The sequence below is a fragment of the Nycticebus coucang genome, chromosome 13 (genome assembly GCF_027406575.1).
Source record: "Nycticebus coucang isolate mNycCou1 chromosome 13, mNycCou1.pri, whole genome shotgun sequence".
Taxonomy (NCBI): domain Eukaryota; kingdom Metazoa; phylum Chordata; class Mammalia; order Primates; family Lorisidae; genus Nycticebus; species Nycticebus coucang.
In genome coordinates this window covers 50429797-50456422 of record NC_069792.1, presented here as the reverse complement: position 1 = coordinate 50456422, position 26626 = coordinate 50429797, and the positions used below count along the sequence as shown (strand labels likewise).

Sequence of the window (26626 nt, the reverse complement as noted above, 5' to 3'; positions counted from 1 at the left end):
CATTCATTCACATAACAGACATTGAGTATTACATGTTTACTGTGTATCGGGTACTATTTGAGGTGTAAATGGTGAACAAACCAGATGAAAATCTTTACCTCTACAGAGCTTATATTCTAGAATTTTAAATTGAATAAAGACATACTTAGACTTTCCAGATAGAAAATAAATAAATAAACAAAAATAAGGAAAAGACAAACAAGAAAAAATATCCAGCTGTTCTTTTACCTCTTTAACAAAATTCAGTGTCAGAAGATAATGAAACAATGTTGATTCTAAGGGAAAAATAAATGTGAAACACCCAAGTAAAATGATGCCTGGAATTATGCTCATCAAATGTTCTGGCTGGCTAGCCTAAAGTCATGTGCTACTTTTTTTTTTTTTAATTTAACTGCATTGCTTGAGTTCCCATTGGCCAGGAATACATTTGTCTAAAAATAGTTAAGTTACTATTCTTTATAAAAACAAAAGGAAAAGAAGAATGGCAATGTGTATCACAGTTATCAAAGAATCTACAAAAAGAAGAATGGCTAATTTCTTCTTAAGTTTCACAAGGAAAGAGCCTCACTACATAGATTAACTTAGACATAACCTATTTGATTCCAATTTATTTCTTAAAATCTATTTTGCTCCACTAAATTATTTCAGGTCTCACTTATTGGTTATTATCCATAGCTTGAAAAACATACATGAGAATATTAGCACATTGAAAGTAGGAATGTCTTTCAACCATGGATCTCCAAAGAATCCCCAACACTTAGTGGGCACTAACTTAGCACTTTTATGATAAACAATTGAATGACTGCTTTTCTCAGTGGAAATCAGAGTAAGCTGACAGCAAAATTCATATTTTTTAAATCTTTGCATCCTCAGGGCACAGCACAGGGCCAGACATAAAAGCTTACTTACCTGAAGGCTGCTAGCTAATAGCACACATTAATATAGCACTTTACAAATAGGTTTTATGACAAATGAAACATTTAGCTAACAGCACACATTAATATAGCACTTTACAAATAGGTTTTATGACAAATTAATCATTTCTATTGGATCTTAGTAACAAAAGTATTGAAATTAGGGAGTTTAATTGTAATAATTTCTATCCCTAAAAAAAAAAAAAAAAAATAGAGGTTCCCTGGAACAAACTCCCACTTCACAGGTGTTAAGACTTTTCTTTTCCCAGGGATTCAAAAAGCCAATTTTCCCTGTGCCGGGAAGGAGACAAATCATACTAACAGGTGTCCCTCTTGCCTCCAGACTCTGATCCTCAAACTTCCACTTTTATTAAGCAAAAGAGTATCAGTATTGCCAGATTGCACTGTATTTTTAAACAAGTTCATTTTTTCCTTTCTCGAACTGTAATGCTTAATGTTGTCAGAAGATGTGGGATATGATCTGCACCACCTCATTATTACAATCCTAATAATTTGTGTGTGTTTTTTTTTAAATCTCCGAAGACTTTTCTCCCTCACAGAGCTACTGCAGGTTTCAAATGAGAAAGTTCTTTAAGAGCAGGATTCCTTTATAATGACTTACACCTAGTCTTTACAGGAAGAGAAAGTATCAGCAAAACCCTAGTACCCAAGAACAAATCTCACTTTTTAAAAGAAAGTCCTCTTAGTTGGGAGAATGACCACACCAGTTCTTTGTATTCACATTTGGAACTATTGCTGCAAAAATTTAAAAACCAACAAAGACATGGCTGTCCATTTTTTCAAATTTAAAGATTTTTCACAGTTGACGTATTAATTTTTTTACCTGGCTAAAGAAATTCTGCTTTTTAGTTTATTAAGATTTTTAAATTTAGTTGGAGGGTTTATTAAGATTTTTAAATTTAGTCTTGGATATTATTGCTGATTCTTTTCTTCTCTCTCTTTCTTCCCCTTCCGAGCTGTCTTCACTTGCATATTTTATTTCAATTGTGGATAGAATGGAAAGACAGCGACAAAACAAGTGTGCAGGTCACAGAGGTGGAAACCAACCTGAGATGCGTCTCCTCACTTTTTCTGTGGGAAGGGGTGTCTATAGACAGTTTAAATTTTAATTTCATTTTTATGTGAATTTGTTTGTATTGCTGTTTAATTCCATAACTAATAAGTAAATGTATTTTCTTCATTTGAAAAAAAAAAAAAAGTAAGGCCAGGGCTTTCTCCAGGGCCCACTCCCCCTGCCCTGGCCTTTCCCAGTCAAGGGGCCGCCCCTGTTGTATCCCTCCATACCTCTATCTATCTACACAAAACTTTGAAAGTTACCAAAAATGTTTAAACTAAGAACACCAACCCCACTTCCCATACACACACCAGGATTTCATATGCTTCTAGTGAAATACGAACCCAGCCCAGGAACCCAGGGGTGGTCCTCTCTCCCTGCGCCCTGAGATCTGGTGGCCCTTTCTCCTTGAGCCTGAGGACGCCTTGTCCTCTGTCTTCGCGCCTCAGGACACCCGGTCCTCGCTCTCTACGCCCTGAGACTGGCGCTCCTCTGTCCTTGCGCCTCGGTACGCCCCATCCTCTACTCTTTGCGCCCTGAAACCTGTCCTTCCTCCGCGCGCACCCGACCGCCTTACCGGTCTAGGACCGAGGCCACAAGGCAGCCGGGACCCTCAGGAAAAGAAACTTAAGAACCGCGCAGCGCCTTGTCGGGTCTCCGCCCTCAGCAAGAAGAGCTCGGGTCGCAAGGCGGGGCAGAAAGCAGAGCCGGGCTGGGCGGGCCGCGAGCGCCGCCAGGGCCAACCCCGGCGTGGCGACGCCCCCGCCTCCTCCAACCCCGGAATTCCCGCCAGTGGTAGGGTTGGCTCCGCCTTGCTGCTGCTTTTGGCTGCTTTCTAGCCCCAGAATGTTTTGTAGAGCAGGGAAGGGCAGTTTCTCTGTCCCTGTGCAGGTGGCCGACTCCCTGCGCCCTACAAGGGTTTGCAGATTGCCACAGCACGCGACATACACTACCCACTGGGTGGTAACACCTTTTTCAGTAAATTTATGTTTTCTTCTTAAGCGCGTGTTTAAATTCGTGGTCCGGAGAGGAAACTAAATCGCATATTATTAGAATAGTAACATTTTGCATTTAAACCGCGCCCTCGGTTTTCTCAAGGCAAGTAACTGGAATCAAACCCCGAGAGCAGCTTTGGGGGGTTCTGACTTTTCGCGGGACACACCGCCCTTTGTCGGCGGTATGTAGTGTGGCTGCAACCATTCCAGCCTTGGCTTTTCTCCCCTGGTTAAAAAACTTCCTGTGGGGGCGGCGCCTGTGGCTCAGTCGGTAAGGCGCCGGCCCCATATACCGAGGGTGGCGGGTTCAAGCCCGGCCCCGGCCAAACTGCAACCAAAAAATAGCCGGGCGTTGTGGCGGGCGCCTGTAGTCCCAGCTACTCGGGAGGCTGAGGCAAGAGAATCGCTTAAGCCCAGGAGTTGGAGGTTGCTGTGAGCTGCGTGAGGCCACGGCACTCTACCAAGGGCCATAAAGTGAGACTCTGTCTCTACAAAAAAAAAAAAAAAAAAACTTCCTGTGATGTGCCCGTTGACACAATGCATCAGCTCTGCTCACATTTCTTTCCTCACTTGTAAACTGTGAACAATCATACCTAATTCAGTATTATTACGAAGATAAAGAGGATGCATATTTTGAACTCAGAAGCAGGATACAAAGGTGGTTGCTAGCACCTGGAGATAGGAAAAGTGGAAAGTTCAAAAAGTGCAAACTTTCAGTTATAAGATGAATATATCTTGGGGATCTTATGTATCTTCATAACTATAGTTAATATTTTGTATGCTTAAAATTTACTAAACAATAGCCCTTAAATGTTACCACTACAAAAAACAAACAAACAAAAAATAACAGGTACTGTGTGAAGTGATGGAGATGTTCCTTAACTTGATCTGTCATTTCATAAGATATATCAAATCATTGCATTGTACTCAGTAAAGATAGTTATGAAAAAAGGGCACGCATCTAAAGCCCCAAGCTTAGGCTGTTAGTAGTTGACCCTGAACGTTTACTATGTGCCTGGCATTTTCCAAGTGCTGAGAAAGAAAAAAGAAAGCAGGCCCTGACTTTCAGAACCTGGCCTCATAGGTAAGCCATAGTAATCTCCTATTACACATAAGCCATCTCACAGAATACCAAACTCAGACAAGATTACTCTGAGATCATAATAGGGTGAGGCAAAGTTAGTCAACTTCATAATTTTGTCTAAGCACAGACAGAAACAAGTTTCTGGTGTCATCCACAAAGCACCAAACATCTCCCAAGGAAAATGAGTACATATTTATTTATCAATTACAACTTTAACCTCATCCTATAGGTCTCCCCTACCTATAGCCCCAATGTCCCCTCAGTATAGTTGAGATTTATTGAGATTCTCATTCATAGAATTGCCCACACTTTCTGACAGCATGCAATATAGAGTGAACCCCTGCTTTCTTAGGCCCTCCCCAATCATCCAAATCCATTAAGTTCATTCTAACACTCTCTGAGAAACCCCATGATTTTTTAAGGTATGTGTTCTCTCTTCCTGCAAAAAATGATAAATCCATTTGTTCAACTGTAGGTGTGTCCCTGGTGGTCTTTGGCAGGAAGGCCTTGACAATGCCTTTGAAGTATTAATTCATCATCTCAGTTTGGGTTCCCTGAAGCAGACCCTGACACCAGGATCCAGTGCTAGCAACTCACATAAGAACTTTGGGAATCACCAGTAGGGAAGGGAAGGCAGGCAACATAGGGTAAATTATCTAGCCAGCTAGCGCTCTGGGCAACCAGAGCTTAATGCCACAGAGGAAACTCTGGGTGAAGGTGGAGAACACATGCCTCAGAGAGTTCCATCCAAGGTGTGATTATTAGATTAGGAGAGCTGGGTGGACTGTGGATGTGGTTAGGCTAATTTGGACTGGCTTGAGTCAGGCCAGCCTGCGTTGTCATGGGAAGAGGGCTAACCAAGACCTTGCAGGTACAAGACCTCACAGGTGGGTTGTTTGGGGGAGCTAGTTATTTTAGGGGACCGATTAATGTCCCAGGGACTTTCTGACATGGATAAACAGATGTGGTTATGGCATCTTGGAGTGTTTGGAGAACAGCCTGATTCAGGCCCTAGGAAGGAGGCTCCCAAGAAAGACCAGTGACTTCAAGGGGGTTCCCAAGGACTAACCAGAAGTTTGGTCTGCAATAGAGAGTCTCTAAGGACTGACCAATCAGAAAGAGGTAGATAAACCACAAAGTAGAGATATTGTCAATGCCTTGATAGGGAATCTTTGGAACATGTGCACACTTGAGGTAACAGTGTCTCTAAATCAGTGATTTTCAACCAGTGTGCCATGAGAGAATCTTAGTTGTGCTTTGAAAATTTTTAAAGATCATTAATTAAATTGTTGTCAAAAGAAGTTCAAAGCACAGTAAATATATGCTTTTTTTCGTTTTTTTAAATAAACATAATTTAAGGGTCCTGGAGAAGTTTAACTATAGATTCAAGTGTTCCCTGAGAAAAGAAAGGTTGAAAAACAGTACCCTAAATGAACTACCCTCATTCACACAGTAAAAAATCACACTCACAAGCACCATGACAGTTTACAAATACTATGACAACCCTCAGAAATTGCCATACAAGGATAGAAAAGGGGAGGGCTCTTGGTTCCAGGAATTCTCCACCCTTTTGCAGGAAAAATCATGAATATTCCACCCCCCACCCCCATACAAGATAAAATTAGGGAGTTAGCACAAAAGGAGTAACCTTGTCAAATTCCATGTCTCCTCTACTCATAGGGCTAACCTGTTCCTTCTATGGAATGTACTGTGCTTCAGTCTTTAAACAGAATTTTGGCACTTTGCTTGCTCTGCTCATTCATCCCATCAATTTGGTACCAGTAACCAAGTTGGGGACCTGACACCTGATCCCATCTGCCCTAGCAAGAGGAAAAAATATTTGCATACCAATGCCCATGTCAATAGTTGTGGACTGCTGGAATCAGGGTGCAAAATTTCCTAACCTTAGCCAAATCCTACAGTCTAGAAGTGAATAACAGGTCCCTTCCATACTCAAGGGTGGGAATGCCAAGGAGTGGGACTCATGGAGATATCTCAGAATCTGCCTGTTACAGCCACTACACTGTACACAGGAGGAAAAGGAGGCTGCAAAAGTGTTAGGTAGATCTGCAGCTACCATTTGTCAGAGAAAAATAGCTGCGTGATACACTTTGGCAGGCTGGACTCTGTTGGTTCCCCAAGCTGAGTACAGAAGCAGAGAGTTAGGACTTCAAGGGAGCAATCCAGTTAGGGAAAATATAACTACAGTGGACTATATAACTCAGAGAAGCCTTTCCTAAAGCCTGTGTAAGACCTGGGACCCTTCCCCTCATCCTGAGATGACTAAGGCTGAATTCCTCATAATTCCAACAATCACAGGTGAATGGATAGGGGCTGGGGAAGGGATTTAAATAAAATTGGGTGATACTACCTTCACACTTGAATATTTGTTTGAGAATATATACCTACCCTACCTGCCTTGGATGTGAATAGGGGTAAAAAAAATGATTATATTACATTTCATTTTTTAATATAGCTCTTGAAATCAAAGTGCCTAAAAACATACGACAACTTCTACTGTCCCATCCATAGCCTTCCTGGCATTTTCTTAGTTATTGTGTTAAGACATTTATATGAAGGGGCACAGTCCACTGCACCCTTGTAAGGTGAATCAGTCTCATTTGGGCTCCTAGAAGTCACAAGGCTCTGAGAAGGAACATTTCAAGTACTTGGGCTGTAGTCATGCCTTAAAGGAAAGAATGTACTGGAGACCCTCGCCAACTCATAGCTGGAGACAGAGCATCTGCCTGGGGCAATGGACTGTTGCACTTAATCCCCTACTTCTATTTACACAAAAGCTTTCAGATAATCATATAGAGAAGTAGGCAAACAGAACAGACAACTCAGCCCTTTGTGGTTCATCTCCATTGTTGTTTATCTCTAAACAAGATAGTCTTGGTTTAGAAAGGTGTCTATGTACTTTGCTGGATTAACTCTGATAAGGAATCTTTATCTTTTGTATTCCTTGTTCTTGGATTATTTTTATCTGATGATTTTGCGTATATAAGAAAGTGAGTAATGACAGCCAATTGCTGCTGTGCCCGAGCGAGCACCAGCCATCCCTAAATAAATCATTAATTTTGTCTGCAGTGTCTGCCTCCTTGTCTCTGACTAGGCCAGTGGACAGCAACATCTGGTGCAGCAAGCATGGTATGGCTGGACCAAACCTGGTCAACTATCTACCTGATCCCCGGTCTCCAACCTAAAGGTAAGAACACTGGGAATGGGCGAAACCAGGTGGATATGACTGAAGGTACTCAAGACACCTGGCAAGGCAAAGTTAAGGATCATAAGGGGAAATACGGCTTCCACAGGGGAGGAATATGTTCAGTTGTTGAGATCTTTGTTAGATTCCATTTGAGTGTCAGTTAAGACTCAGTTTTTTTGCCGTCTCTTTGAAACCATTCAAAAATGTTGTTACTGGTTTTCTCCTGACTCAAAAAACCTGTTAAATTAGTCTGTATGGGAAGATATTGCACAGGATATGAAAGGGTTTCATCAACAAGGGAATATTATTAGTATGGATGCTTGGACTGTTTATAATTTAATCACTTTAGAATTATAAACATTTTCAAATGATTCAAAAAGGCGGGACTCTTGATATTCTCCTCATGTCTATGATGAACTGGAACCTGATATTGGTAGACTCACTGTTAATGATGAAATGAAACCATTAGCCCCCAATATTGACTGGGGTGAACCAGACAAGGAAGAGGTGACTCTTTCCTCTTCTGCTCAGTCTTTACAAGACAAAATGATCAATTTTAAAAGTTTTTGAGGGAGTTTAATGAACTTATTGATAGCTTAAAGCAGAAACTTCCCAAATCTCTGCTGCCACCAATTTCAACTGAGATGTCTCTTCCTCCTCCATGTGAGGAACCCAAGCCTTTGTGCTCTCATCCCCCTTCTCCGGAGGGACTAGCGGGAAACTTTTATCCTGTTACCTGCGGGCCTGTTACAAATGCTCCTCTGTATGAATATAAGAGCTTGGTGGCAACTAGATTAACTAGACAAGTGATAATTCCTAATCCAAAAGACAGTAAAATTCTTATTAAACCTGAAATTTTTATGAAGGGCTCTGGTTCTCGCAGCCAGGACCTTGAATTGATCATGCCTGTCTCTCACATTACTAACCTAGAAGGTGAGAACGAAATACAGCATGCTAAGGTTGATTTGAAATTTCTTAAAACTTTGAAAGATGCTGTTACCGCCTATGGCCCTAATGCTCCTTATGTTCAAGGACTTTTAAAATCATAATGTGGAGATCAATTTTTAACTCATAGAGATTGGGAAAGGATTGCCAAAACTGCTTTATCTCCTGCTCAGTATCTCCAATTTTCTTCATGTGGAGAAATGAAGCACATAAGTGACTGGAAAGTAACCCAAATATTGCTTATGATCAGCTAACCGGAATGGGAAACTTTTGTCGCCACCAGAGGCAAATTAATCTTCCCTATCAGGTTTATCTTCAAATCAGAGATGTTTGCATGCATGCTTGGGCTCAGCTTGAAGAGCCTGGCGGTGGACAATTTTTTCCAAAATTTTACAAGGAACAAACAAGCCATATGCAGAGTTTCTTGTACGGCTCTGCTCTGCCAGTAAGCCTTCAATTATAGGAACTGACATGCAAAACATGTTCTTGCTTTCCTTTGTGTATGAGAACACTTATGAATAATGTTTCTTTGGTACCCCATGACCTCCCATATGTTTTGGCTACTGGAGTGCACGGGCCTGTCCCTGAGGGAACTGTTGGAATTATATTAGAATGAAGAAGTTCTCTTTAAAAGAACTTTACATACATGTCAGCGTATTTGACGCTGATTATCATTGTGAAATTTTTACCATTGCCTGTTACTCAACAAATGATTATACAGAATTATTTCATCTGCTTTATACTCTTCAAAATTTAATTTGTAATAGAAATATTCCAATTTTTATCACCCATATTCGAGCTCATTCTAATTTACCTGGTCCTTTAACTGCTGATAATGAATCCATTGATCGTTTGATTGGCACTGTTCAAAAGGCACAAGAGGAACATGCAATCCATCATAATAATGCTTCATCTTTAAAACAGAGATATTCAATAAATCGGAGAGATGCTAAACAAATTATTCACTCTTGCCCCACTTGTCAGGTAATTACAATTCCCATTTACCTCCCTGAGTGAATCCCCAAGGACAAAAGCCTAATGAAATTTGGCAAGTGGATGTAACACAATTTCCTGAATTGGGTAAATCTAAATATATTCATCATTCAATTGGTACTTATTCTAGTTTCTCATGGGCTGCTGCCCTTACATCAGAAAAAGCTGATTCTGTTATTACCCATTTATTAGAATCATTTGCTGTAATGGGTATGCTGTTGACTATTAAAACAGACAACGGCTCCGCATATGTTTCTCAAAAATGTGAACAATTTTTTCAAATTTACAATGTTAAACATAGAACTGGAATAGCAGATAATAGCACTGGTCAAGCAATTATTGAAAGACATAATAATACTTTTAGAGAAATATTGCTTAAACAGAAAAGGGAAATAGTATATAATAGGTATATTTAATATTATTTACATTAAATTTTTAAAATTCAGATACTGAAGGTGATACACCTGCTTCTAAAATGTGGGTGAAACAGCCACCTTCTCCAATTAATCAGCCTGTTTACAAAGACCTTTCATGTGGTTAAAGGGCAATGTTGTTTGGAACAAAGCAACAAGTGAATTGTTTTGTTCAACTTGTACTATGTATACATGCATTAACAATTTTGTTCAGTTTGATGTTTCCAAAGAACAGTTATATCTTTTAAGACCAAAAACAATTGTATAGTTGCCAGTGAAGCTGACCCACCCCTGAGAAGAGTTCCACCATCTGAGACAGACCAGAAACTTGGCAATACGAATATCCTCCCTGACACTAGAGGACAGGGAGATCTGGTCAAGCCAACAACCTGTCCGGAGGATGCACAGGAGAGAGCAGACCTCGTTCCCTCAAATGACGTGGAGAGGACTTTCCAATTATGCGAGGAAACACGAGCAATAGTGAGGGTGAGCAACCATCCGGCAACTCCTCGAGCACTGTTTCTCGCAATAATAACCATTCTTAATGTTCAGGTAAGTGCTAACCCAAATTATATTTATTGGAGCTATGTCTCTAACTCTCCTTTACTTAGAGGGATCTCCTGGTTTGAGCTTTCTGTTTCCATTTATGTTAATGAAACTCTTGGCTTCCTGGGCCATATGATGATTGTGGCCCATTTAAACCTAAGGAGGAAGGCACACCTCTTAAGAATTACTCTACAGGAGTTATGGCACCTCCTATTTGTGTAGGACCTGAGCCCCCTTGTTTATCTTTTGGGGCTCAGCAATGGGTCAGTGTCAGTAATACTCCCCCAAATAAAGACACGTACATGCTTTCTACTATGACTTCTACTAAATTAATAGTGACTCAACATTCTTTTTTGCCTCATCTGCCTCACTGCAAACTTCATGTGTTTACTGGTATTGCAGATAGGATTCACTGGTCAAAATGTCAAGGGTCTCATTTGTATGCCTTTCAGCAAACTAAATTTGGATCTATTGTTGATTGGAGACCTTCTGCTTATGTTAAGGGAAGACTTGAAACTGGTGACAGTTATCTTAGTTACAAGCAAAATGCAACTGATATTATATACTCATCCTCAAAGGAATTAGTGTGGGAGGAGAGTGGCTTTCGCCACCAGCTCCAGGCATTTCTGGATATGCATCCCAACTTGATTTATGGAAAATTGGACTGGCTCTTCTTGGCCTTCATGCCTGGATGGGCTCTCATATTTACAAACCGCACCATCATTCCCAACATACTTTCACTTTAAATTGCAAGAAGTGCATTTTATTCAGGCTTGAATAAAACTGCCTTTCATTTGGCTTGTGGGCAACATTTCATGGAATGAGAAAATTGGAGAGATCTATGGTCCAGGAACTTCTCAATTGTTTACTTGTCTTAACATTTCTATGAGATTTGATTATTCCCGAGATAGGATCTTTCTTCTGTGGGGCAGTACCAGGCTGTGGCTGCCAGGAAGATAATGAGGCCTTGAGAAGAATTCCTTGTGATTTCAACTCTTGTGAATCTGGCTCAGAAGCTGACAAACAGAACCAAGTGGTTTATCAGTCTACTAATAGCAGCAATTCTTGAAATTATAGCTGTAACCTCTTCTGCAGCCACCACTGGAATAGCCCTTACTGAATCTGTGAAGACTGAAAAATTCATATCTAATTGGCATAAAGATGTCAAAAGGTTGTGGGTTACTCAAAAACAAATGGATACAGAAATTCATAATGAGTTAGCTGATTTAGAACAAATAGTAGTTTTGTTAGATCGATTGTATAGTTTAGAAAAACAAATTAAATTGAAATGTGATTGGAATGTTTACTCTTATTGTATTACTCCTGTTTTTTTATAATGAAACTATTTCCTTGGCATAAAGTCCAGAAAGACTTGCTAACCCATGAAAATTTAACTGACGATATTGTTGAATTACAACATCATGTATACAGCACATTTGAACAAAAATTAGAACAAATCAATGGAAATGAGATATTACGAGATAGTTCTGATGGAATTGCAGAACTTAACCCATTAGATAAGATTCATTACGTGTTTGCAACCCCTGCAGGTACTCTGTTCTTGTTTTGCCTCATAATTTTTATACTTTATATCATTTGCAAAAAAGTCCAACAGATAAAGAAAACTAGTGATCGTAATGCTGCTGTCTTTTTGGCTATGACAGCAGTGCTGCCAAATAATCCTTTATTAAAAAGAGGGAAGTGAAGGGGCACAGTGCACAGCACCCTTGTAAGGTGAATCAGTCTCATTTGTGCTCCTCGAAGTCACAAAGCTCTGAGAAGGAACATTTCCAGTACTTGCGCTGCAGTCACACCTTAAATGAAAGAATGTACTGGAGACACTTGCCAACTTGTAGCTGGAAACAGAGCATTTTCCTGGGGCAATGGACTGTTGCACTTAATCCCCTACCTCTATTTACACAAAAGCTTTCAGATAATCATATAGAGAAGTAGGCAAACAGAACAGAAAACCCAGCCCTTTGTGGTTCATCTCCATTGTTGTTTATCTCTAAACAAGATAGTCTTGGTTTAGAAAGGTGTGTATGTACTTTGCTGGATTAACTCTGATAAGGAATCTTTACCTTTGTATTCCTTGTTCTTGGCTTATTTTTATCTGATGATTTTGCGTATATTAGAAAATGAGTAAAGACGGCCAATTGGTGCTGTGCCCGAGCGAGCACCAGCCATCCCTAAACAAATCATTGATTTTGTCTGCAGTGTTTGCCTCCAGGTGTCTTTGACTAGGCCAGTGGCAACATTTATATTCTACATTTAGTAAGTTTCACATGTACCTTTGTAAGATGCACTTTAGGTTTGGTCCCACCAATTACCCTCCCTCCACCCATCCTTCCACCACCCCTTCCCTCCATTTCCCTCTTCACCATATTCTTAGGTTATAATTGGGTTATAGCTTTCATATGAAAGCTGTAAATTAGTTTCATAGTAGGGCTAAGTACATTGGATACTTTTTCTTACATTCTTGAGATACTTTGCAAAGAAGAATATGTTCCAGCTCCATCCATGTAAACAATGAAGAGGTAAAGTCTTCATCTTTCTTTAAGGCTGCATAATATTCCATGGTGTACATATACCACAATTTATTAAAACATTCATGGATAGATGGGCACTTGGGCTTCTTCCATGACTGAGCAGTTATGAATTGGGCTGAAATAAACATTCTGATACAAATATCTTTGTTAGAATGCGATTTTTGGTCTTCTGGGTATATACCTAGTAGAGGAATTGTAGGATCGAATGGCAGGTCTATTTTTAGAACTCTAAGTATTCTCCAAACATCTCCCCAAAGGGACGTATTAATTTGCATTCTCACCAGCAGTGTAGAAGTGTTCCCTTTTCTCCACATCCATGCCAACATCTCTGGTCTTGGGATTTTGTGACATGGGATAATCTTACTGGAGTTAGATGACATCTCAAAGTAGTTTTGATTTGCATTTCTCTGATGATTAAGAATGATTAGCATTTTTTTATATGTCTGTAGGGTGTGTGCCTGTCTTTTTCAGAAAAGTTTCTCTTTAAGTCCCTTGCCCAGCCTGTGATGGGATCACTTGTTGTTTTCTTGCTCATACATTTGAGTTCCCTGTAGATTCTGGTTATTAAAACTTTGTCAGAGATGTAACCGGCAAGTATCTTCTTCCATTCTGAGGGCTGCCTGCTGGCTTTACTTACTATGTTCTTGGCTGTGCAGGAGCTTTTTAGTTTGATCAGGTCTAGGAGTGTAGTTTTGAAGATGGTTCAATTGCCCGGGGGGGTCCTCCTCATGAAATATTCACCCAAGCCGATTTCTTCAAGTGTTTTCCTGGCACTTTCTTCTAGTTTTATAGTTTCAGGTCTTAAGTTTAAATCTTTAATCCAGTGAGAGTCTATCTTAGTTAACAGTGAAAGTTGTGGGTCCAGTTTCAGTCTTTTACAGGTTGCCAGCCAGTTCACCCAGCACCATTTGTTAAATAGGGAATTATTTCCCCACAGAATGTTTTTAATTTTCTTGTCAAAGATCAAATAATGGTAAGTAGCTGGGTTCATCTCTTGGTTCTCTATTCTGTTCCTTATATCTACCTCTCTGTTTTTTTGTGCCAGTACCATGCTGTTTTAATCACTATCAATGTACAGTATACTCTGAGGTCTGGTAGCGTGAATCCTCCTGCTTTGTTTTTATTTCCAAGTAATGTCTTCGCTATTCAAGGTTTCTTCTGATTCCATATAAAATGAAGTATTATTTTATCAAGATCTTTAAAGTATGACAGTGGAGTTTTCATAGGGATTGCATTGATAGGGAAATGATATATTTCTTTGGGTAGTATGGACATTTTAACAATGTTGATTCTTCCCAGCCATGAGCATGGTATGATTTTCCATTTGTTAACATTTTCAGCTATTTCTATTCTTAGAGTTTCATAGTCCTCTTTATTGAGATCGTTCATGTCCTTTGTTAGATAAACTCCCAAATACTTCATCTTCTTTGCATTACTGTGAATGGAATAGAGTCAATGAATGTTTTTTCAGCTTGACTATTTTTGGTATATATAAATCATAAATCATAAATCAGGCTACTGATTTATGAGTGTTGATTTTGTAACCCGAGATGCTGCTGTATTCCTTGATCACTTCTAAGAGTTTTGTAGTAAAATTCCTGGTGTTTTCCAGATATATAATCATATCATCTGCAAAGAGTGAAAGTTTGATCTCTTCTGACCCTATATGGATACCCTTGACCACCTTTTCTTCTCTAACTGCGATGGCTAAATTTTCCATTACAATGTTAAAGAGCAGTGGAGACAATGGGCAACCTTGCCTGGTTCCTGATCTGAGTGGAATGATTTCAATTTAACTCCATTCAATATGATATTGGTTGTGCATTTGCTGTAGATGGCATCTATCAGTTTAAGAAATATCCCTTCTATACCAATTTTCTTAAGTGTTCTAATCATGAAGGGATGCTGGACATTATCGAAAGCTTTTTCTACATCAATGGAGAGAATCATATGGTCTTTATTTTTTAATTTGTTTATGTTCTGAATTATATTTATATATGCACATATGTTGAACCAGCCTAGAGACCCTGGGATAAAACCCTCTTGGTCATGATGTATAATTTGTTTCATGTCTTACTGGATTCTGTCAAAGGGGAAATGAATTAAATTTGTAGGCTGTGAAGACTATGAAAGAGGGTGGAAATTTGAAACCATTATTTAGGTAATTTATGAATTAATACGTGAGGCCAGCAGTGTAACATGCCCAAAGGTTCCTAAAGATTATAATCCATAAAATATAAAAACAATTGTCAAAATGAAGTTTGTTGAAAAGATTTGTTTTTGAGGACATTTTTATATTTGACTGACAAGCAAAAAAGGATGCTTAGAGTTTAATATTTCTACCCAAGTCTTTTTACTTGACAAAAGAGTACAATAGAACATTTTGTGTATTTTCTCAGCTTTAAAATTTTTACAGCAAATCACATAAACCAGACCTCAAAGCTGAATTGCAGTTTCCGATTCTGCCTGTCCTGTACAGCTACAAAGAACAGCTATCCTTTGTTTTTATTTCCAAGACCCCTTTTGCTAGAGAGGACCCTGTATTTGAAGCTAAACAGTAGATCATCTACAGGCCCACATAGGACAATAACTCAATTCAATTCAGTTGGGGGAAGGCATAGCTAGGGAGAGGAGAGGAGGCGAGGGGATTGGTGTGCTCACACTCGATGGACACTATTTTAGGGTATGTGGCACACCTTTTTTGTGTAGGACACAATTGCAAGAGAGGACTCTACCTGAGAAATGCAAATATTGTGTCCTAGTAGTTTTTACCCTCACATTAACGGGAAATAAAAAAGGAAAACCTAAACAACAGATTGCAGCAGACAGCACTGACTAGGGGTGAGCTGGATGGCTTCCTTTGCTTTCCACTCTGCCCAGAGCTTTGGGAATCTGCTGGTAGGATCGGTCAATAAAAAGCTGCAGCAGACATTGGAGGAAGGAAAGAGAGGGAGGTAGAAATGTTTATTGATGAACTACTAACTTGTGGCTGCTGCATCTTTAAGAGTTACAATTTGTACCAGGCAGCGGGGCTTTCTCTCTCTCTCTTTCTCTCTCTCTGTTTTCATAACTGCCCCCCCTCTTGCTCTGTCATGCCTGGGGTGCAAAGGCCTTCCTGTTGCTAGCTTCAGAATTTTGCACTATCCCTGGTGGTTTCATCCCCCTCCCCCATGCCTTTGTAAATAGTGTCTCTATTAAATTTCACTTATAGTAACATTTTTTTTTTATTAAATCATAACTGTATACAATGATATGATTATGGGGCATCATACACTCACTTCATAAACCATTTGACACATTTTTATCACAGTGGTTAACATAGCCTTTACGGCGTTATCTCAGTTACTGTGCCAAAACATTTGCATTCTACATTTACCAAGTTTCGCAAATACCCCTGTATTATGCACCACAGGTGTGATCCCACCGATTCCCCTCTCTCTCCCCCCCCCTTTCCCACTTCCCTCTATTGTTAAGTTGTAGCTGGGTTATAGCTTTCATGTGAGAGTCCCAAATTAGTTTCATAGTAGGGCTGTGTACATTGGGTATTTTTTCTTCCATTCTTGGGATACTTTACTAAGAAGAATATGTTCCAGCTCCATCCATGTAAACATGAAAGAGGTAAAGTCTCCATCTTTCTTTAAGGCTGCATAGTATTCCATGGTATACATATACCACAATTTATTAATCCATTCATGGATGGATGGGCACTTGGGCTTTTTCCATGACTTAGCTATTATGAATTGGGCTGCAATAAACATTCTGGTACAAATATCTTTGTTATGTTGTGATTTTTGGTCTTCTGGGTATATGCCCAGCAGAGGAATTACAGGATTGAATGGCAGATCTATTTTTAGATCTCTGAGTGTTCTCCATATATCTTTCCAAAAGGAATGTATTAATTTGCATTCCCACCAGCCGTGCAGAAGTGTTCCCTTTTCTCCGCATCCACGCCAACATCTCTGGTCTTGAGATTTTGTGATATAGGCTAGTCTCATTGGAGTTAGATGATATCTCAAAGTAGTTTTGATTTGCATTTCTCTGATGATTAAAGATGATGAGCATTTTTTCATATGTCTGAAGGCCGTGCGCCTGTCTTCTTCAGAGAAGTTTCTCTTCAAATCCCTTGCCCAGCCTGCGATGGGATCCCTTGTTTTCTTCTTGCTGATGCGTTTGAGTTCTCTGTGGATTCTGGTTATTAAACCTTTGTCAGAGATATACCCTGCAAATATCTTCTCCCATTCTGAGGGCTGTCTGCTTGCTCTGCTTACTGTGTTCTTAGCTGTGCAGAAGCTTTTTAGTTTGATCAAGTCCCAGTAGTGTATTTTTGAAGCTGCTTCAATTGCCCGGGGGGTTCTCCTCATGAAATACTCACCCAGACCAATTTCTTCAAGGGTTTTCCCTGCATTCTCCTCTAGTATTTTTATAGTTTCATGTTTTAAGTTTAAATCTTTAATCCAATGAGAGTCTATCTTAGTTAATGGTGAAAGGTGTGGGTCCAATTTCAGTCTTCTGCAGGTTGCCAGCCAGTTCACCCAGCACCATTTGTTAAATAGGGAATCTTTTCCCCACTGAATGTTTTTAATTGGCTTGTCAAAAATCAAATAGCGGTAAGTAGCTGGATTCATCTCTTGGTTCTCTATTCTGTTCCAGATATCTACTTCTCTGTTTTTGTGCCAATACCATGCTGTTTTGATCACTATCGATTTGTAGTAAAGTCTGAGGTCTGGTAGTGTGATTCCTCCTGTTTTGTTTTTATTTCTGAGTAATGTCTTGGCTATTCGAGGTTTTTTCTGATTCCATATAAAACGAAGTAATGTTTTTTCAAGATCTTTAAAATATGACAGTGGAGCTTTAATAGGGAGTGCGTTGAAATTATATATTGCTTTGGGTAGTATGGACATTTTGATAATGTTGATTCTTCCTAGCCATGAGCATGGTATGTTTTTCCATTTGTTAACATTTTCAGCTATTTCTTTTCTTAGAGTTTCATAGTTCTCTTTATAGAGATCTTTCACGTCTTTTGTTAGGTAAATTCCCAAATATTTCATCTTCTTTGGCACTACTGTGAATGGGATAGAGTCCTTAACTGCTTTTTCAATTTGACTGTTGTTGGTGTATATAAAGGCTACCGATTTATGAATGTTGATTTTGTAACCTGAGACGCTGCTGTATTCCTTGATCACTTCTAGGAGTTTTGTAGTAGAGTCCCTAGTGTTTTCCAGATACACAATCATATCATCTGCGAAGAGCGAGAGTTTGATTTCTTCTGACCCTATATTGATACCCTTGATCGCCTTTTCTTCCCTAATTGTGGTGGCTAAAACTTCCATTACAATGTTGAAAAGCAATGGAGACAATGGGCAGCCTTGTCTGGTTCCAGATCTGAGTGGAAATGATTCCAATTTAACTCCATTCAATATGATATTGGCTGTGGGTTTGCTGTAGATAGCCTCTATAGTTTAAGAAAAGTCCCTTCTAGACCAATTTTCTTGAGTGTTCTGATCATGAAGGGATGCTGGATATTATCAAAAGCTTTTTCTGCATCAATTGAGAGAATCATATGGTCTTTGTTTTTTAATTTGTTTATGTGCTGAATTACATTTATAGATTTACGTATATTGAACCAACCTTGACATCCTGGGATAAAACCAACTTGGTCATGATGTATAATTTGTTTGATGTGTTGCTGGATTCTGTTTGTTAGGATCTTGTTGAATATTTTTGCATCTATATTCATTAGTGATATTGGTCTATAATTTTCTTTTCTTGTTGGGTCTTTTCCTGGTTTGGGGATCAGGGTGATGTTTGCTTCATAGAACGTGTTGGGTAGTCTTCCTTCTTTTTCTACATTTTGGAACAGGTTGAGTAATATAGGTACTAATTCCTCTTTAAAGGTTTGGTAGAATTCTGACGTGAAACCATCTGGTCCCGGGCTTTTCTTTTTAGGGAGGTTTTGTATAGTTGATGCTATTTCTGAACTTGATATGGGTCTGTTCAACATTTCCACTTGATTCTGGTTAAGTCTTGGAAGGTGGCGTGCTTCCAAGTATCGGTCTATTTCCTTCAGATGTTCATATTTCTGAGAATAAAGTTTCTTGTAATATTCATGAAGGATTTTTTGGATTTCTGATGAGTCTGTGGTTATTTCTTCTTTGTTGTTTCTGATTGATGATATTAGAGATTTTACTCTTTTTTTCCTGATTAGGTTGGCCAGAGGTTTATCTATTTTATTGACCTTTTCAAAAAACCAGCTTTTTGATTTATTGATCTGTTGTATTATTCTTTTGTTTTCAATTTCATTTAATTCTGCTCTAATTTTGGTTATTTCTTTTCTTCTACTGGGTTTGGGGTTGGAATGTTCTTCCTTTTCCAGTTGTGTGAGATGTCCCATTAAGTTGTTAACTTCCTCTCTTTCCGTTCTCTTGAGGAAGGCTTGCAGTGCTATAAATTTCCCTCTTAGAACTGCCTTTGCGGTATCCCAGAGGTTCTGATAGTTTGTGTGTTCATTGTCGTTTTGTTCCAAAAAATTGGTGATTTCTTTCTTAATCTCATCTCTGACCCAGCTATCATTCAGCATAAGGTTATTTAACTTCCATGTTTTTGTATGGGCATGCAGATTCCTGTTGTTACTCAATTCAAGTTTTATTCCATGATGGTCCGAGAAGATGCATGGAATAATTTCTATTCCTTTAAATTTACTGAGGTTAGACTTGTGACCTAAAATGTGATCAATTTTGGAGTAAGTTCCGTGGGCTGATGAGAAGTATGTGTATTCAGTTTTTTTGGGATGAAATGTTCTGTAGATGTCTGCTAAATCTAAATATTGGATGGTTAGGTTTAAATCTAAGATTTCTTTGCTCAGCTTCTTTCTGGAGGATCGATCCAACACTGCCAAGGGAGTGTTGAAATCTCCAACGATTATGGAGCTGGAGGAAATCAAGTTACTCATGTCTGTTAGAGTTTCTCTTATAAATTGAGGTGCATTCTGGTTGGGTGCATAGATATTAATAATTGAGATCTCGTCATATTGAGTATTACCCTTAACAAATATGAAGTGACCATTCTTGTCCTTCCTTACTTTTGATGGTTTAAAGCCTACTGTATCTGCAAATAAAATTGCAACACCTGCTTTTTTCTGATTACTATTTGCCTGAAATATGGATGACCATCCTTTCACCCTGAGTCTGTATTTGTCTTTTAAGTTGAGATGTGACTCTTGTATGCAACAAATATCTGGCTTGAGTTTTTGTATCCAGTCAGCTAACTTATGCCTCTTTAGAGGACAGTTTAAGCCATTGACATTGATGGAGAGTATTGATAAGTCTGGTGGAATTTTGGGTATCGAGTTTTTCAAAGGTCCAGTGGACATTTTTAATCCTTTCGCCAGTGTGGAAGTTGGAGTTTGATCCGAAGTTTCTGAGTGAGTTTACTTTTGTGGTATAGGATTGGGTTGGTCATTGTGGAGGATAGGTCTGAGAACATCCTGAAGAGCTGGTTTACTTATGGCAAATTTTTTCAACATATGAATGTCATTGAAGTATTTAATTTCTCCATCATAGATGAAACTCATTTTAGCTGGATACAAGATCCTGGGTTGAAAGTTTTTTTGCTTTAGGAGATTAAAAGTTGATGACCAGCCTCTTCTTGCTTGAAAAGTTTCAGCAGAGAGATCTGCAGTTATTCTAATATTCTTACCTTTGTACGTTATAGTTTTCTTTCGCCGGGCTGCTTTGAGAATCTTCTCTTTCATGTTAACTTTAGTGAAGCTAATTATGATATGTCTGGGAGATGGCTTATTGGGGTTGAATCGTGCTGGGGTTCTGAAGCTGTCTGCTATCTGAATTTCAGATTCTCTAGGCATGTCTGGAAAATTTTCTTTCATAATTTCATGTAGAAGGGCCTCTGTGCCCTTGGCAGCCACTTCATCGTTCTCCGAAATTCCTATAACCCTTATGTTGTTTTTTATCGAATTATCTGAGAGTTCTCTGAGTGAGCGATCCGTTTTTGCTCTCCATTTCTCTTCCTCTTTGAGAGATTGGGAGCGTTCGAAGACTTTATCTTCAATGTCAGAAATCCTTTCTTCTGCTTGCTCCATTCTGTTACTGAGGGATTCTACTGTATTTTTCATATCTTTGAGGGCTGTAAGTTCTTGTTTCAGTGTGTCTAAGTCTTTGGTGGTTTTGTCTTTAAATTCGTTAAATTCTTGAGACAATTTTTGAATTTCTCCTCGAATTCCTAATTCCATTTTATTAATCTTGTCTGCAAACCAAATTCTGAATTCGACTTCTGACATCTCAGCCAGTCGTTTATGAATGGGATCTTCAATCACATCTGCCGTATCTTTTCTTGGGGGGGTTGATCTATTCTGGTTATTCATGTTACCAGAGTTTTTCCGCTGATTCCGCCCCATGGTTTACTCCCTTTGGTTTTTCCTCTGGGGTTTTATCGAGGGCCCATACAGTGTTGTGGCCTGAGAAACTGGGGCCCTGTCTGGTGTGGTGGAGCAAAGTGGTTCTGTCTTGTTTTCAGCTGGTTTCTGTTTGATCCTATTGCAACTTCTACTCTGGCTTGAAGTCTCAGCTGTGTGGAAAAATCAGCGATTAAGTTTACCCCACCTGCCCACCTCTGGCCCCAGTTGGAAAAGGAGAATCAAACCTTCCTACAATCGCATACCCAGGGCACCGCCTGAAAAGTCCTCAGTCTATTAGCCCAGTTCAAAAGGTCCAAATCAACTGTCTCAATCGGCACTTGTCTCAGGTGGAAGGGTTCAAGAGGTCTCTGGGAACTGGATCACAGGGGCCTGGTGACTCCTCTGACACAGCTCACCCCAGTGCAGCGTGGAGTCAGGAGGAGCCACCCAGCAAACAGAGCAGTCTGGGAAGGTTGACGTCTCCTTCCCCACTTTGCCCCTCCGTCAGACCCAGTCACTGGTATCTCTGCAGATGGCTAACCCAGTTGCCTGCAGTGAACAGACACTCCAGGGTTTTGCACCTGCCTGAATCGCAAGGAAGTCTGCCAGGCCCCCGCAGACTGCCGCTATCTAGCAGGAGGAGATGGGGCCTGACATCTTTGAGTGTTTGATGCAGGCGATGGGAAGGAGGTGTTCACTCAGGCTTAGCCCCGTCCCTGATGGATGCTGCTAACAGAACAGAACAGAACAGACAACTTTGTGAGGTTCTGTCTCTGTTCCTGTCATCGCCTACAGAAGACGGGCTGTTTTGAGTTCAAACGTCTTTGCTGTTGGAGAATTGCGTCTGAACACCTCTCTGGGTCGGCCCCGCCCTGGAAGCTTCCCGGGTTTGTGAGCCGTGTCGCCGGTGGCCTCCTCTGGTTGCCCAGGGAGATAGGGCGTGTGGCCTCAGAATATCCAGAAGTGAGTGTTCTTTTGTTTGCGTCCTTGTGATCACAACTTGCCTCAGCGGTGTTGATGTGCGTTCTTCAGCCTTCTCTCTTGGTGAGGCTCAAGTCCACCAGGATACTTACTAAATTCCTGTCCCTTAACTCTCCTTCTGGACGGGAGCCTTTGTTGAAAGCTGGCTTCAGTCCGCCATCTTGTCTCCCCTCCCGTTATAGTAACCTTTGATAGTTCTGTTTCCTGTTAGAATTCTTGTGATAAATGGTATCTGGAATGGATGCAGGCATGAAACCCTCTAAAATGGAATTATGGAATTGGGTTATTTTAACATTTAATACGGCAGGAATCCTCTCCTTCCCGAGAGTATAGCTCAACAGTGATCCATGAAATGCAGCATCCATTGTGAATATAGGCCCAACCTTCTCATACCGGAAGATGGACACAGTTACCCTTGACACTGTTTCTCTTCTCAAGCTCCTCCCAGTTCTTCAGTGTGGTTGGTCCAGATATCACTTTTATACAACCCCCTGTTGGTAATTACCTCCCTCTGGGACATGTTGACTCCATTAATCTGACTCACTCATGTGACCCTGCCATCCCATATAGCCTGTGCAGATGTGCCCAGTGACCATCTCTTAGTCATGCTGTGACCCGCTGGGATGTGCACCTCTTGCTCTAAGCCCATCTGTTAGAGCTCCCCATGGGAAACCTACTTGGGTAATGTCCTAGACACCAGTAAAGGCCTAAGCCCATCTCTCTCCTACTCACCTCCTCCTGGCTGTGCACACTGTTGCTGTGACCTTCCTATTGTCCCTAACTGCTTCCCCTCTTCCTTCATGGGCCTATAAGTCATAAACTTCTGTCATTTCATGTTTTCCATATTGTTTGTATTGCCCCCTCTGTGTCTGACTTGGCTGGTATCCCTGCCTGAACTTTTTTTTTATTTTTTACAGTGAGAACAGACCTCTTTATTAATATATTGAGATAAACTGCAGAGACTGAAAGACAAAAATGCATCCTAATTTATTCAGCAGAACATTCATTAAAAATGAAAAGCATTCTGTTTGACAGAATTCTCACACAGAAAATTTATCTGTCTGATATAACATTAAATATTTTATAAATTAGACATTTCATTTTTAAAGCTACTTTATAATCCTGAATTCACTATAGACAAGTAAACTCTTCTTTACCAGTTTTACTTCATTTAATTTATACAAGGCTTCCATTAAAATTCTATCACATCTTGACAACTACGTGTAGCTTTTCAAAATACAAAGTAAACTTAGTGGAAAATCTTATGAAGCAATCTAAACACCAAACTAAAAGCAGAAAAAGTAGGTAAGAAGCATTTCTTAGTACAAATAAATTTAAAAGCATATAGTCAAAAAGCCTATATGCCTCTGTTTCCACCTTTCTGAGATGGTGCAGAGACAAAATTCTTACTTAGCACAGTCTGGCTGAAACCGAGGCTGAACCCTAAATAGGCTAATAAAGCCTGGTTACTTTGAAGGTAAAAGTCCAGTACTCAGATACTGGCTACGGGGACTGGCACCTGCAGACACATCACTGTAACTCTTTTGAAATCTCACAAGCAGCCCACTTCCCTGCAGATGGTACTTATCAGTTTGTGGGCATTTGGCTAACAGTATGTTTTTTTTTAATACTATATATTGTATTATACAAGTTTTAGAAGAATGTGTAGCAGTAATAGTTTTATCATAGACTACTAAGGGAAAGTTATCATAGACACTAAGGGAAAGTTAATTTAGTTTTGCATTGTAACCTTAAGGTCACTGTGTAATTTGAGAGTAATAGTGTGTACGTGCAGGATGTACAAGACCGACTATAAAAACTGGTCAGAAATAAAAAAAAAAAAGGGTGCTATTTGCCATCAGAGCTTTTAGCCCTCTCTATCTCAAAACATTTCAAAAAGCAGGCCTAACCTCTAAGTCACTGATCACCCATTCGGCATTAACACAACAAAAACATCATTTATGTGTGCTTCTCCTCATTGGTATAGTCCTACAATTCAAAAGCAATCCATTTTGAAACTAATGACCGAAACACTCCAATGTCATGAAAAATCACTATTATTTTAGTGGTGTACTTAAATGGCAAAGTAGAATATCAGATTGAAATGCACAGAACCTGGTGCAAAAGTGAATGAGAATTACATTCATGCCAGGTGTCATCTGCTATACAGTTACTAGACGTCTTGGGAACCAGTCATCCTAATTTTCAATAATTTACTAAACTAAGGCATTTTAAGAAATACTTCTTACCCATGTATATTTCCAGATTTCTAGATATTGAAAGATAAAATTAATATATATTTGAAATATAGGCTTTATTTTGTTTTATTTCTTTGTTTTTATTGTTAAATCATAGCTGTGTACCTTAGTGCAATCAAGGGGTACAATGTGTTGGTTTCATAGACAATCTGAAATATTCACATCAAACTGTCAATGTAGCCTTCATGACATTTTCTTAGTTATTGAATGTAGACAATTGTATTCTGCAGTTAGTAAGTTTTGCCCATACCCATTCTAAGATGCACCGTAGATGTGGCCCCACCCATTAGCCTCCCTCCACCCTCACCTCCCTCCTCCCTTCCTTTTCCTTGGCCCTTTCCATATAGTCTTGTGCTATAGTTCGGTTATAGCCTTCATGTGAAAGCTAGAATTTAGCTTCATAGTAGGGCTGAGTACACTGGATACTTTTTCTTCCATTCCTGAGATACTTTGCTAAGAAGAATATGTTCCAGCTTCATGCATGTAAACATGAAAGAGGTAAAGTCCCCATATTTCTTCAAGGCTGCATAATATTCCATGGTATACATGTACCACAATTTGCTAGTCCATTCGTGAGTCGATGGGCACTTGGGCTTCTTCCATGACTTAGCAATTTTGAATTGGGCTGAATAAAAATTCTCGTACAGATGTCTTTGTTATACTGTGATTTCTGATGAAAAGATTCCCTATTTAACAAATGGTGCTGGGTGAACTGGCTGGCAACCTGTAGAAGACTGAAACTGGACCCACATCTTTCACCATTAACTAAGATTGACCCTCACTGGATAAAAGATTTAAGCTTAAGACATGAAACTATAGACATTGGATTAAAGATAGCGACCGAGTAACAGCTTCCCTGAAACTGGGCACGTTGAGTCTGGGGAGATAAGACTCCAGACATCTCTGGCTGGTGATATCTGCCTATAATCATCACTTTGAGGATACAGGGAGTCAGCAAGGGACTTCTGGACCCCAAGAGGAGGACAAAAGCAGTGAGAAACTGGCAAGTGGTTGCGTGTGTTCGATTGACCTAATCACGCCGTCAACTGTGAGTACAAGCAGCAGTGAGACTGCAAACTGGAAAGGCCTTACCCGTGAACTGTTTTGGTGTTTTTGGACTTGGCACTCAGTTGAACTGCCTTGGGTAGAGCTTAGGCAGGAGGGTGGAGAACTTTGGGCATTGTCTGGGGCCCCAGACAGAGCCACTGAGCTGGGCTGCAGGAAGTCATTGTGTGAGAGAAATGCCCTGGCAAGCTCTGCCCTCAGGGTCCCAGAGCAAGGAGTGGTGGGACCTAGTAACCTAGCAAGCCTAAAGGCGGGGACTGAGCCTAAAGGCGGGGACTGAGCTGCCTTACAGCCTTAACACTTAGAGGCAGAGTGAGACGGTTTTGGCACACTGGAGGCTCGGCATGTTGCCCTGGGTAGAGTGCTGTGGTGTCACAGCCCATAGCAACCTCAAATTCCTGGGCTTGGTGCTGCCTGTACCTCCATAAGATCCGTGCCACGACCCTGTACCAACCGGGCTTCCACATGCCCTGACCAGGAACTGCGGGAGCCACGCAACCCTGCATCCTTCCTCCTGTGTCCCCCCAGCCTCCACACTGGCCCACTCATCTGGCCAGGGATACTGGTAGCTGTGTGCAATCTGGAGCCCTCCCTGCCTCTACGCAGAGCCCTTCTCCTGGCCAGAGAATGCTGGAGCCTTGGGCTCTCTATGCCAAAGTCATTGGGTGCCAGGCACTCCCAGAACCATGCGCACCACCTCCCACCCTGTTGCTGGATCCAGGTGTGTCACACGCCGGAGCTACTTCCACAACCAGAACTCCCTAGCTGGAGCAGCCCCAGAGGAACTACACAGGGTCACTCCTTACAAAGATCAAGCAACAATAGAGTGATCCTGCTGGGCTCTAAACTTGGAGAGACACCTCCCCAGTGCTGAGGACAGCCAGAGGCAATGGTGAAAAACAATCATGAGGTGAAATCAACAGAAAAACTCTGGCAATATGAATAATCAGAGTAGATCAACTCCCCCAAGGAACAATGGGGCAGACACAGCACAAGATCCCATGCACAAAGAAATAGCTGAGATGTCAGAAATCGAATTCAGAATCTGGATAGCAAATAAGATTGAATTAGAACTCCAAGCAGTAACCCAAAAGATATTCCAATAATTCGACAAATTCAAAGACCAAATGACCAAAGATTGTGACACATTGAACAAGAAGTTGCAGCCCTCAAAGATCTGAGAAACAGTA

The 26626-nt window shown here is 40.3% G+C and overlaps 1 protein-coding gene across 1 annotated transcript in view; it reads right to left on the bottom strand.

The window, feature by feature from the left end:
* The window catches only part of LOC128563392 (2,4-dienoyl-CoA reductase [(3E)-enoyl-CoA-producing], mitochondrial-like), a 52039-nt gene extending 31607 nt beyond the window's left edge, over positions 1 to 20432 (bottom strand). Inside the window, exon 1 of the mRNA XM_053558678.1 lies at positions 20418 to 20432. The gene's annotated coding sequence lies outside the window, so the exon portion shown is untranslated. The remainder of the gene's footprint in view (positions 1 to 20417) is intronic.
* Between the last annotated feature and the right edge of the window lie 6194 nt (positions 20433 to 26626).